Genomic DNA, 10,712 nt, shown 5'->3' with positions numbered 1-10,712 from the left:
TATATATATATATATATATATATATATCAGAAACAAAGCTGTGGAAAGTGGAAAATTTTGACACCTGTTGAGAATATGGCGGCTGATCTCGTGACCTGTTGTTTACGCTGACGTAGCTCCGCCCCGGACTGTCCGCGTGCTGCTGGTTGCGAGCTCAGTCAGTGAGAGAGGATCCTCGCGACCACGTCGATCTTAACGGCTGTCTTTGACGTTGAAACGGTCACAGGCTGCTGGATTAAACCGGTAACCTGAGCAGATTCCGGCGTTAACAATACACGGTGAGTAGCGTCTGGTCCGACTCGGCTCGGCACGAACTAATGACTGCTCTTCAGGATAATTAACCAGTTAACGGGTAAATGAGCGGGTTAGTTTCAGTGTTAACTCTTACTAGTTAGTGGTGGAGGTTATTAGCTCGGAGAACTAGCTTACATGGCGGCGGTGTGTTTGGTAACAGGTGTGTGTCGGTAACGTAGCAACGGTCGGTCTGCGGCTTAGCATCCGCGCTCATTAACGTTAAACGTTAAAGATCCTCCACAGTATAACTCCTGCCACTGTGTGTGTGTGTGTGTGTGGGCGTGTGGGCGGACAGCCTCGGTACATCCCGTTCAGCCCAGCCTCGCATCTATTGTTGTTACACGTTAATTAGTCGGATGGATGTCGGCAGGTGCGTAGCTGTTTGAGGCGTTTACAAGAACGTCGTGATGAGGCTTGTTTATAGAGCTGGGATTAAATAAATCCGCTCATGATGTCAGTCTCCTCACTTTTGCTAGTGCCGCACGTCCTGATCATTTACCTTTGATTTTATCAGCTCGTTTTCAGCCCCTTCTGATATAAAGCTGCAGTTCATTCCATTTGTTTATAGTCTGGGCATAATCAATCAATTTTATTGATTTCTTTATTGAGGTTCCTGGCTTAAATGGGGCTGTTCTATATACAGTTAAGGCAGAGGGTCTGTGTTATCTGACATAACAAATGTCTGTGCGGGTTCCTGAGATTTATGCCCATTAAATGTGTTTCAACAGCATTTTCATAAACCCTGCAAGAATCACCGATAAATATTAATGAGTAGGACAGGGGTGTCAAACTCAAATACACAGTGGGCCAAAATTCAAAACTGGAACAAGGTCGCGGGCTAACATTAATATTTATGGAGGAAAAAAATCTTCCTCCAGATTTAAGAATGAATCTTTTCTTTTGGACTCAAACAAGTTTTGCTGAAAAACTGATTATGGAACAAGCAAAGCTTAATACTAAACGATATATATATTAGCTGTATAATACCAGCAGGCCAGCTCTAATAATAATTTGGTATGGCTTCGCGGGCCAAATGTAATTAGGCTGCGGGCCAAATCTGGCCCGTGGGCCAGAGTTTGACACCTATGGTGTAGGATGAGACCATGTATGAATCTGTAGATGAAGAGCTACAGAAACGCACACAAAGGCACTAAAAGAGCAAATATATGATGACTTTAAGGACTCCTGTGTTAGGCTCACAGCACAGCTTTCTTATCAGTTTCACAGTCTAATAATAGTAATAATATAATAATAAGATCACCTTATATCTCTTGGGTCATCGGGAATTTTGAATTGGTCTTTTAGAACCTATTTCGTTGGTCAGTCCTTAAAAAGCAGGTGGACAAGCAGAAGCCCACAGACTGGGAGGCAGAGATGAAGCTCCAGAAGCTGATATAAGCATCTACAGTCACTATATCACAGAAACATGTAAAAAAATAATAATAAGAGAAATAAAAACTGAAGCTGCGAATAATTGAAACACAAATTTTTACTGTACTGCTGGTACCTTGAGCTTTAATGTAGGAGCGGCAATGCTCAGCCTCGCTCTCATGCTGCAGGCATCGCTGCTAGAAACTGAGAGGATAGCAAAGTTTAGCATAAACTTATTTAACCTGTTCTTTGTTTCTGTGTTAAACAAACCTGTGGTAGACAGGAGCGGCTCGAAAAGTCACTTCTTCATATTTCAGTTGATCACACGGTTTATTAAAGGACTCTTAATGGCTTTTCCCCCACTGAGCTTTTAATCACAGTGACGAGTGGTGCTGCTGTCGCTTTGAGTCCTTTTCTTTCACTCCACCTGGGCTCGCCGCCTCGGTCGTGGCTCCGCCTCGTTGCCACTTGCTGTGAGAGAAGAGGCATCAGCTCACCATAAACTACCACAGCACCATCTGTGCTGCTGTTTTAGTCACAGGTGTGCTGCGAAACACATTTTAAAGTCTGCACTCCATTTTTAGACACATGAATGAAACCGTCACCACAGACACCTTCACTTGTGTTTACCACACCACTAATAACAGCCTCTGTGTTTCAGTTGCCTCACACGCTGCCTTAATACAACACTGAGATACCATCAGGAAAGAAAAACTGTTGGTTAGTCAGGGTTGTACCAGTCTGTTTGCTGATTGGAAACAGCATCAGTGGCAGGAACAGACCAATGGCTGGCCAGTCAGCTTTATTGGGCCTGGACCATCAGGTCATCGGTTTTGTTGCAGACTGTGGATGCAGCAAAGAGCCTGGGGTGGACACAAACCCAGATTCTCACTCCCAGCTCATCACATAGTGGCTTTTATATGCGAGGCCCATCATTCTCAGCCAGATGAGCTGCTGTGATGAGCCACATTTGAAATAAATCATGTTGAAATCAGATGGATTTTTACACTAATTTTGAATTTTAATTTTGCACTGAATTCAAGCTCTTGTTGGACTTTGATATAACTTTGATATAATAGGTAATGTCTATATTTTTCCTCAGAATGGTAGTTAAAATAAAAACTGCAGCATGTCTAAGTTGAGGTGTAGTTTTTGGATTCGCCGCGTGTCTCATATCAGGTTGCTGCAAATGTTCAAAAGGAGCCTCAACTACTGCATAGAAACAGTCATCCTCCCTGGTCTCTGATCCCCGGTCCTGAGAAGACATTTTCTTTTAGAAGACGCATAAATCTGTTTCACCTCAGTGCCGCATAATAAGAGTAAAATCTAATTGTAAAAAAGATCAGTTTAATTTCTGTACCGTTCATGTTTGGGTTTGGGATTGAGCTCGTTTTGTTTTCAGTTTGAGCTCCATCTGACTCGCACACCGATTGTGTGTTTGGGTTGGAGCCAAAGTGCCCACAGGAAGCTCAACATCCATCCAAACCACTCTGCTGAAACACTGTTACCCAAGCTGTCTGCCCACACACACACACACACACACACACACACACACACACACACACACACACACACACAGGAGGATGGCTTACTTCCAGCCAGAGATCACTGTTTCCATTAGAGTCACACAGTTGGATTACACAGGGTGAATTGTCCCACAGGTAGACTGTGACAGAGGCACAGAGACTGGGTTCATCCATCCACGGATGGATGGATGGATAGAATGTCGGTCCAATGGAAATCAAATTAATTCACACCATGACATTTTCTGGTATTAGTGAAAGTCGATTCCATTCATCTGGATGTGTGATTTTGGGTGGAAGGGGTGTTTCGTCGCTTGTCCGGGTGACCTCTGCACTCTGAGCCGACTGCAGGTTTCCCCAACAAACGGTGCAGTTGTGTGGTTACTGGAACTAGCATTATTTACTAGCAATGTAGGATTGTTAATATGCAATCCTACATTGCTAAGATGGTGAAAGATGTACTCTAAGACCTCCTCATTTCAGAGATGTTTCTTTTTCCTTTTCACGTAAGCGTCATCCTTGATTCTCTGTTTAAACCAACGTTCCTCTGTGTTGGTTTAACACCTGCACACTGGCTTGCAGGTGTTAAATTGACTGCCGAGTCCCAGCCTGATGATTTCTGTGTTCTGCTCTCCTCTAATTTGGTTGTTTGGTTTACCCAATATGTGATTTGCGGTAGAGCAGGGCGATATGGCCAAAAATATTTATCACGATATATATTTGAAACGATATAACTGACGATATAATTTATGCGAGACAAGATACAACTCCACGACTTTACTAGCGCAAAAAAAACATCCATTTATTTTCATTTAAACAAGCAGCTGTTTTTTATGTGCATTAAAGCTATATAAAAATGTAACAGTGCAAATGCAAATGCCTTGCTTGCAGTAGAAATGGGCTGGCATATCCTGAGTTCACCATGTATAGTATCCACTAAAGTTAAAAAGAGGTGCTTTGCTACATTAAGTGCAGTGTGCCAAATAAAAAAGTCAAATATGTATTTTTCGGACCATAAGGTGCTCGGGATTATAAGACACATTAAGCGAAACAAAGCAGTCAGATAAATCAAACTTTACTCAACTCATTCTTCTTGCTTCCTCCACTTCTGTACCTTTGATTCATTAATGCTGTATTCTATCACAGCTGCTCTATTCCCATGTTGTTGCAGTATATTAATGATTAACCTCGTATTGTGGATGGATTATCTCAGTTGTTCTCCTGACTGAAGTTTGGTCCGTTTACAGCACATTATATACCAGCTAGTCCAACTTCAGTAACCCTACGAACGTCACTGCTGTTTAGTTTTCTGTCTTCATTTATGTTGGAAGTCAGAGAGAGGAGCAGAGCTGTACGTTTGAATTTTTTCAGAAATCTCTCAGTCAGAACATGCTATATCATGCTTAGGTAAATAGCGAAACTAGCGAGCTAACTTCCGCTAGTTTCCTGCTAACTTCTAACTCCGTTAAATGTAATAAATTCTGTTTTCATGGATGCCTGGATGCTAAACTTCATAGTTACACCTGGTAAAGCAGCAATGCTGATCGTTTTATTAAAGATGAAAGAATTTAGACAGTTTTTAACGCTCAGTGATGCTGCAGTGATCATTTGACTTTGGGACCTGAAGTGGACGGCGTTTTGGACCCAGACTACTCCCAGATTTACGAGCGCCTTAGTCCGACAAATACGGCAATAACGACGGCCGCTTGCATGTTCTACAAAAAAAAGTGCTTTCTTGTGTATCTGACGGACAAACACCAAACCAGTTCCACATCACTGAAGTTGCAGCATTTTTACAAACAATTCTGGTTTCATCGGTTTCACTCAACGATCCGCTGTCCCTCATTCTCCGTCGCCGCCATGCTTTTCGGCCACGTGCGTATGAAGACAAAGGCACTGCACATGCAAGTTTTACCCATATTCTACCGCGATATTTTACTTTCTTATCGTTGCCTAACATTGTACCCGTATTACCGTGAACGGTATAATATGGCCCAGCCCTAATTTGCAGTGTTGATTTTGGTAAATAACCGTGTACGCTATATTAGTTTGTATGAGCTCACGGCCCATTGTTGGTTAGTGGACAACTGTACTGCTGTTGGCTGGGACTGAGGAGCTCACTTAGATGGGTGAGGAAGTGTTTCTTCCACTGATAGAGCTCCACCTCCACTCTCATGCATCATGGTATTAGGTATTTCATTTATAATATTGTTTTTAAAATAGTCATGAAAATGTTATTTTTAATTCCATTGAAATTAACCAAGTTAATTTGAAAATAAATTAGATAATTGTGTCATGAATAAGACATCAAAAAAGAAGAAAACAATGTTCTCACAACTGTTTTATTACATGATGAAACATATCTGTTCCACACTCACACACGTCATGGAAACACATTCACAAAAATGAAATTGTCTGTATTAAAGGAAACCTTCAGGAAGAAAACTGTCATCGTTAAATACTTGTGACAGTCACACCTGTGAGATCTTCACAGCTGCTGGATGATAAACTTTAATACCAGCACTCATTTATAAAATCCATTGAATTAAAACTTTGAAATTCTTTAAATTCTTTGAATCTGTTCTAACATTTTATGTGCTCATTTAGCTCACAACTGAAACCAAATTCAGCTCTTAGCAAATCTTTATCTTAAAAACATGCGTGTCCGAAGTTTCTTAGTGGAGTTGTAGCTGTAGTGCTGCAGTCCACGCAGGGCAAACTAAAGAGACGGGCGCAGCCAACAGAAAGTGCAGCAAAAATGAAAGTTGATGCTGAAGAGAATTTCCAAGCTAGTTGAGAAACTGGGTACGTCTCCAGTCAGTGTAAAGAGAAGCTGCCGACAAAGAACAAAGGGGTCAAGGCTTTGGCACAGCGGGCTGTTTCTTTGAGTCTACTTTCAAAGCTGGATATGAAAGTTTCACGTTTTTGTGCTGGTAAAGTTGGCCTGAAGGGTTACAGGTAAACTACAGAGCTGCCATGTTCAGGCCTGAGGGGCTTTAAGACACATGCATGGATAAAATTGGATTAAACATTAGCATCTTGATGTGCCACATACGCCCAGCAGCTTCAGGTCTGAGGCTGTGTGGTTTCCTTCCTGCAGCACAGGAATCAGAAGGCTTAGTTTTGGTGAACTCGTTGTTTTAAAGGCTAATAAACTGTAGTAAAATGAGTCAAGTTTTACTTCCTACACAGTTTGTTCTTAATGTTTGTTTGTTTAAAAGTCAAATTGTTGTGGATGTGAAACGGTGTCAGCTGTTTTTTATTTACTTACTTTTGCTTCCTCTTATGCTTCTGACCACCCCCCAAAAACAAACAGGAACGTTGTTTTTAATTATATATGTATTTATTAGAAGTCTTGACAGTCTCTTCCTGTTTGTGTGCTTTAACAGGTGGATTGTCCTATGATGGAGGAGCTACATGATGTCCAGCTCACTGAGATCAAACCACTGCTGACAGGACAGGTGAGGGGGCGGGGCTTACAGGGTGCCCTCAGACCTGGAGTCCAGGAGTTGGATGAAGTAAACTGTAAACTTTTATTAAGCTACTTCTGAGGAAAATGATTTTCTGTCAAATGAATTATAAAATACAGAGGTACAGTCGTCTTTGTGTTCAGTTCCTGGAAACTGCGATTGACATAAAAAGTGACAATTTTGTCTCTGTCTCTTCAGAATGGGAGGAATCTCCAGGATTTCGATTGTCAGGTGAGTCATCAGCAGAAATTCTGTTCATATTGTATTCATGGACAACATTTAACTGTTTCTGAGATGTAACACGGCCACCAACCGTGAGAGTTCTTAGTAATGACCCCAGCAGGGTCTTCTTTAAAATTCTTAGAGTGAACAGTACAAGTTTATTTGATAACCTGTAGCTGAGAATGAAAGTGACTCTGTGTGAGAGAAGTGGATAAAACCTCAGAGATACTTCATCCATGTGTAATTACAGGCCCATCAAACAGTGTTTGCTGTTTGATGGCTGCTGTGTGTTGTTGAGCAGAATCGATTTAGGAGGAAACAAGTCCACACTGATCAGTCACGTTCAATATTAGCTATTATTAGAAGCGGCGCTGATGGAGGCACATGTTTTATTGAACTGTTGTTCACCTTTACATGCGTGGAAGCAGAGGGGGTGGAAGCATTTACAGAGCAGCCTGTTTTTGTATCAGCACCCAGCTGTGGTATGTGTTTGGGCTATTTCAGCACTCTAACTGTCCAGAACTGGAGGTTTTCTTCATTTTGGAGTGTTTATTTCCCCCTCACTTTGGTCTAGTTCTTGTGTTTTAATCTGAAGGTTTGACTGTGAAAGGGGCTGTTCAGTTTTTGGACTTTCTCAGCTGATTTAGCTGTGGCCCTCTGGTCCAACCTCAGTGTGAGTTTAGGGTCTTATAAACCTGCTTGGACCGATCCTGAGATGACATGCATGATGTCAGCTGATGTGATAATACACTATGCATTCTTCCTGCCTTGTAATAAAAACAAAGGCTGGTCCAAAAAAAGACAAACAAGCAGAGTTTAACTGTATGGATGGAAAGTGTCCCAGTCTGTCATATTTGAGGAGAACTGTGAGGCTGAAGTCAGCAGGACTGCACATGGATCGATCCTCTGGACCCGTCATATTAACGTCACAGCAGGTCAGTCTGCATCAGCGACGGGGTAAATGTAGAGCAGTGAGCTGCTGCTCAGACTGTTTGTTCCCCAGCTGTGTTCGTGTCAGGGAAATCGACATTTTCCTCACAATTTAAAACAAAAATAAAAACGCCAATAATACAGTAGATGACATTCAGTGTATTTCATATCACCCACTGGTTACAGACTGGGTATTTTTGCTGTAGATCAGAATTAATCAAGTGGGCACAGTGCTAAGTTATTAGCTAATTCTAGCTAGCTCGGATATCAGCCTGCACCCATAAACTGGACAGCTGCGTCACACAGATACCTGCTAGATAGCGCTCCACAACATCTGGAGAAAAAAATCCTAGAACTTCCAAAATCAGCACAACAGCACGGTCCACAGGTCCAGACTCAGGTGTCTGTGTGTTCTGTTAGAGGACTGAAGATTAATCAGGACAGTAAATTCTCAGCAGACTTTTAAATTAGTCAGTTTCAAGAGCAGGAGATGAAGTTTAATTAAAAAGTTCCACAAACGTCTCAGGTGGTTCACTCAGAGTGTGCAGCTGTGAGTCTGCTTCTTTTCTAGTGATCTGAGCTTTTCTTAAAAACAGCCGGGTGGATAAATCCACTGATTTCTGGGTAATGGTGTTAAATCCACCTGTTGAGCTGACAGCTGCACCTGCAGTACGCCTGTGTCGTCTGTGTGGTTTGTATGAGTGCAGGTAGAAATAAAGTACCTGAAGCTGAAGGGGACTGCAGATAGAGAGAGGGCAGGTTTGACTGTTTAGACTTTAAGACCTTCCACTTCTCGGCCAATGACCACATGGATTATGTCTCTTGATCCAATCATACCACCCCCGCTTCCCGTCTCTGTGTTCACTCAGCAGAAGGCTGAAGGACGTCAGCACGGCTGACCTCCATCTTTCTGAAACCTTTTCTCTTCCTCCTGTCCTCTGTCAGGATGTCTGACTCTCTGGATCTGCACCAGATCTTCTGTTCTTTAGAAGTTGGGGTGGTGAGTCAGCTGCTCATTAGCTCCTCTGGAGTCATGCTTCACCAGCTGATACCTTACAGCTGCTGAGCCAGTTTGCTTCGTAGCCTGCTCTCTGCTTTTAGTTGCCTCGAGTTAGCTGGAGAGGAGTCGGCTGCTTTTCCATGCTGTGATATTAATCTGTTAAAATGTTACTTACAACACGTCCGTCTATGTACAGCGCTATCGTGTCTGAGGACTGTTCTTCATGACTGTGGCTGCATGTTTGGGCTCACTGTCACTGCTCTGATGGTACTGCATGAGTAACAGCATTGAGACCACTAATTCTGATTGCAGGGAATTCACTTCCTGCCTCAGACGGTTCAGAGGTCGCCGAAGTGGACCTCAGAACCGTGTGAGGTCCACTTGAATAAAGCGTGCTGTCAAAGCAGAGACTCAGCCGTTGCATTGGAAAACTGTGAAAACTAATTTTTGAGTTCAGTTCAGTATAGAGGCTTCATAATGTGTTTTCTTATTCTTTTAAGATACACTGTTTCCCCAAAGTCAGGAACAGCTGTAACACTTTAGCTAAAGCACTTTGTTTTAAACATGCTTGGAGCTTCACTCTGCTGCCTGCAGACTTTCATCCTACAAACTTCTGCTAGAGGAAGTATCACAGTTTGACTCACCAATCCAGAGAAAAGCTCTCACACTTTCATACAAAGGTGAATCCCTCCACTTGTTTTCCACATCACAGGTCCTGAGCCCGTCTGACCGCACTCCTGAATAAAGGTCTGCATGAAGCGAGTCCTCAGATTCACATCATCAGCCTAATTTATTTCCAGTCCTCACGTTGACGCACGTGTCTTGTTGCTGTGCTCACTTGTAGAAATGAGACTCATCAAAGAAACTGACTTTTCAAGCATCCTCGTGTTTACGTGCACTGAACCTCACACACGGGCTTGTACTCAGCCTGGTTTCACACAGGAAGTTTCAGAAGAGTCGTCCTGGGATCTTTTCCACAGTTTTCCTCTCTCACATGAAGCACGCAGCAGGAAATGACCTGCTTTAGACACGATTCTGAATTGATACTGATAGTACCTTAAATCATTTGTACAGAAGTCCACGTACTATGGACTTGCCAGTGATCACGATTATTTAACGAGGTTTCTCAAAGACTGGAAAAAATTGAGAGTACATCAAAATAGAAATCTGTGTTTTAATTAAGTGGATTTGCTTGAATTTTAATTACAGTTGAACTGGAAAAGCTAAATAAGTAAATCTGTGTGTACTGAAGCAGTTATTCCACAGCCTGGAGGGGGGAGAGTTTGGACTTTTCTGGAAAAAGTAAAAGAAAAATGTGCTGAAACAAACTTCTGTTCTTGTTCTAATATTAATTGGAACCCAAAATTGTAACTGAAATTAAAAATTGATCATTTTGTTCATGCAGACTTTTTAAAATAGAACTGAAGACCTGGTGTTACAGAGGTGTGAAAATGGCGTAGTCACGTGTCACATGATGTTGTTTATTAGCACGTTTATAGTATATTTACTTAGTGAGGTGCTCTTCTGTGTGTCCGCTGACTCTGTGCTTTGAGTAAAAGCATACGAATGCTCTCACTGTGCCGCAGATCCAAACATGTAAAACTGTGTGTGCATGTGAGTAAGTATGAACTTCAGATCCATTAATGGGATCTGTCAGGTGGTTCCATGAGTCAGTAATGAGATTACAGCACCCATGAATCCATTCACGGGTCTGTGCGCCTGCCTGTGTTTCCATCTGTTACCAGATGAATGTGGATGATTTCCTACACAGCCTGTGACAGGCTGAGAGTCGCCACGCGTTCGTGTGGCGTGGTTCCTGATCACATGAACATGAATGATCTGTTCAGAGCTGCTGACACTTGTTCACTGTCTTAAAATGACTCCAGATATTAGAGCCCCCCC

General features: G+C 42.4%; 1 long non-coding RNA gene across 1 annotated transcript; it reads left to right on the top strand.

The window, feature by feature from the left end:
• The first annotated feature begins 64 nt into the window (after positions 1-64).
• LOC102211452 (uncharacterized) lies at positions 65-10,704 on the top strand. The gene is made up of 5 exons (XR_312121.2): positions 65-278; positions 6,578-6,649; positions 6,857-6,889; positions 8,756-9,557; positions 9,655-10,704. It is a non-coding gene; the product is annotated as an uncharacterized LOC102211452 (long non-coding RNA).
• Positions 10,705-10,712: the final 8 nt, after the last annotated feature.

The sequence above is a fragment of the Pundamilia nyererei genome, unplaced genomic scaffold, assembly GCF_000239375.1.
Source record: "Pundamilia nyererei isolate P.nyererei 1_Seehausen unplaced genomic scaffold, PunNye1.0 scaffold00216, whole genome shotgun sequence".
In the NCBI taxonomy this organism is placed as follows: Eukaryota; Metazoa; Chordata; class Actinopteri; order Cichliformes; family Cichlidae; genus Pundamilia; species Pundamilia nyererei.
This window is presented reverse-complemented; position numbering and strand designations above follow the sequence as displayed.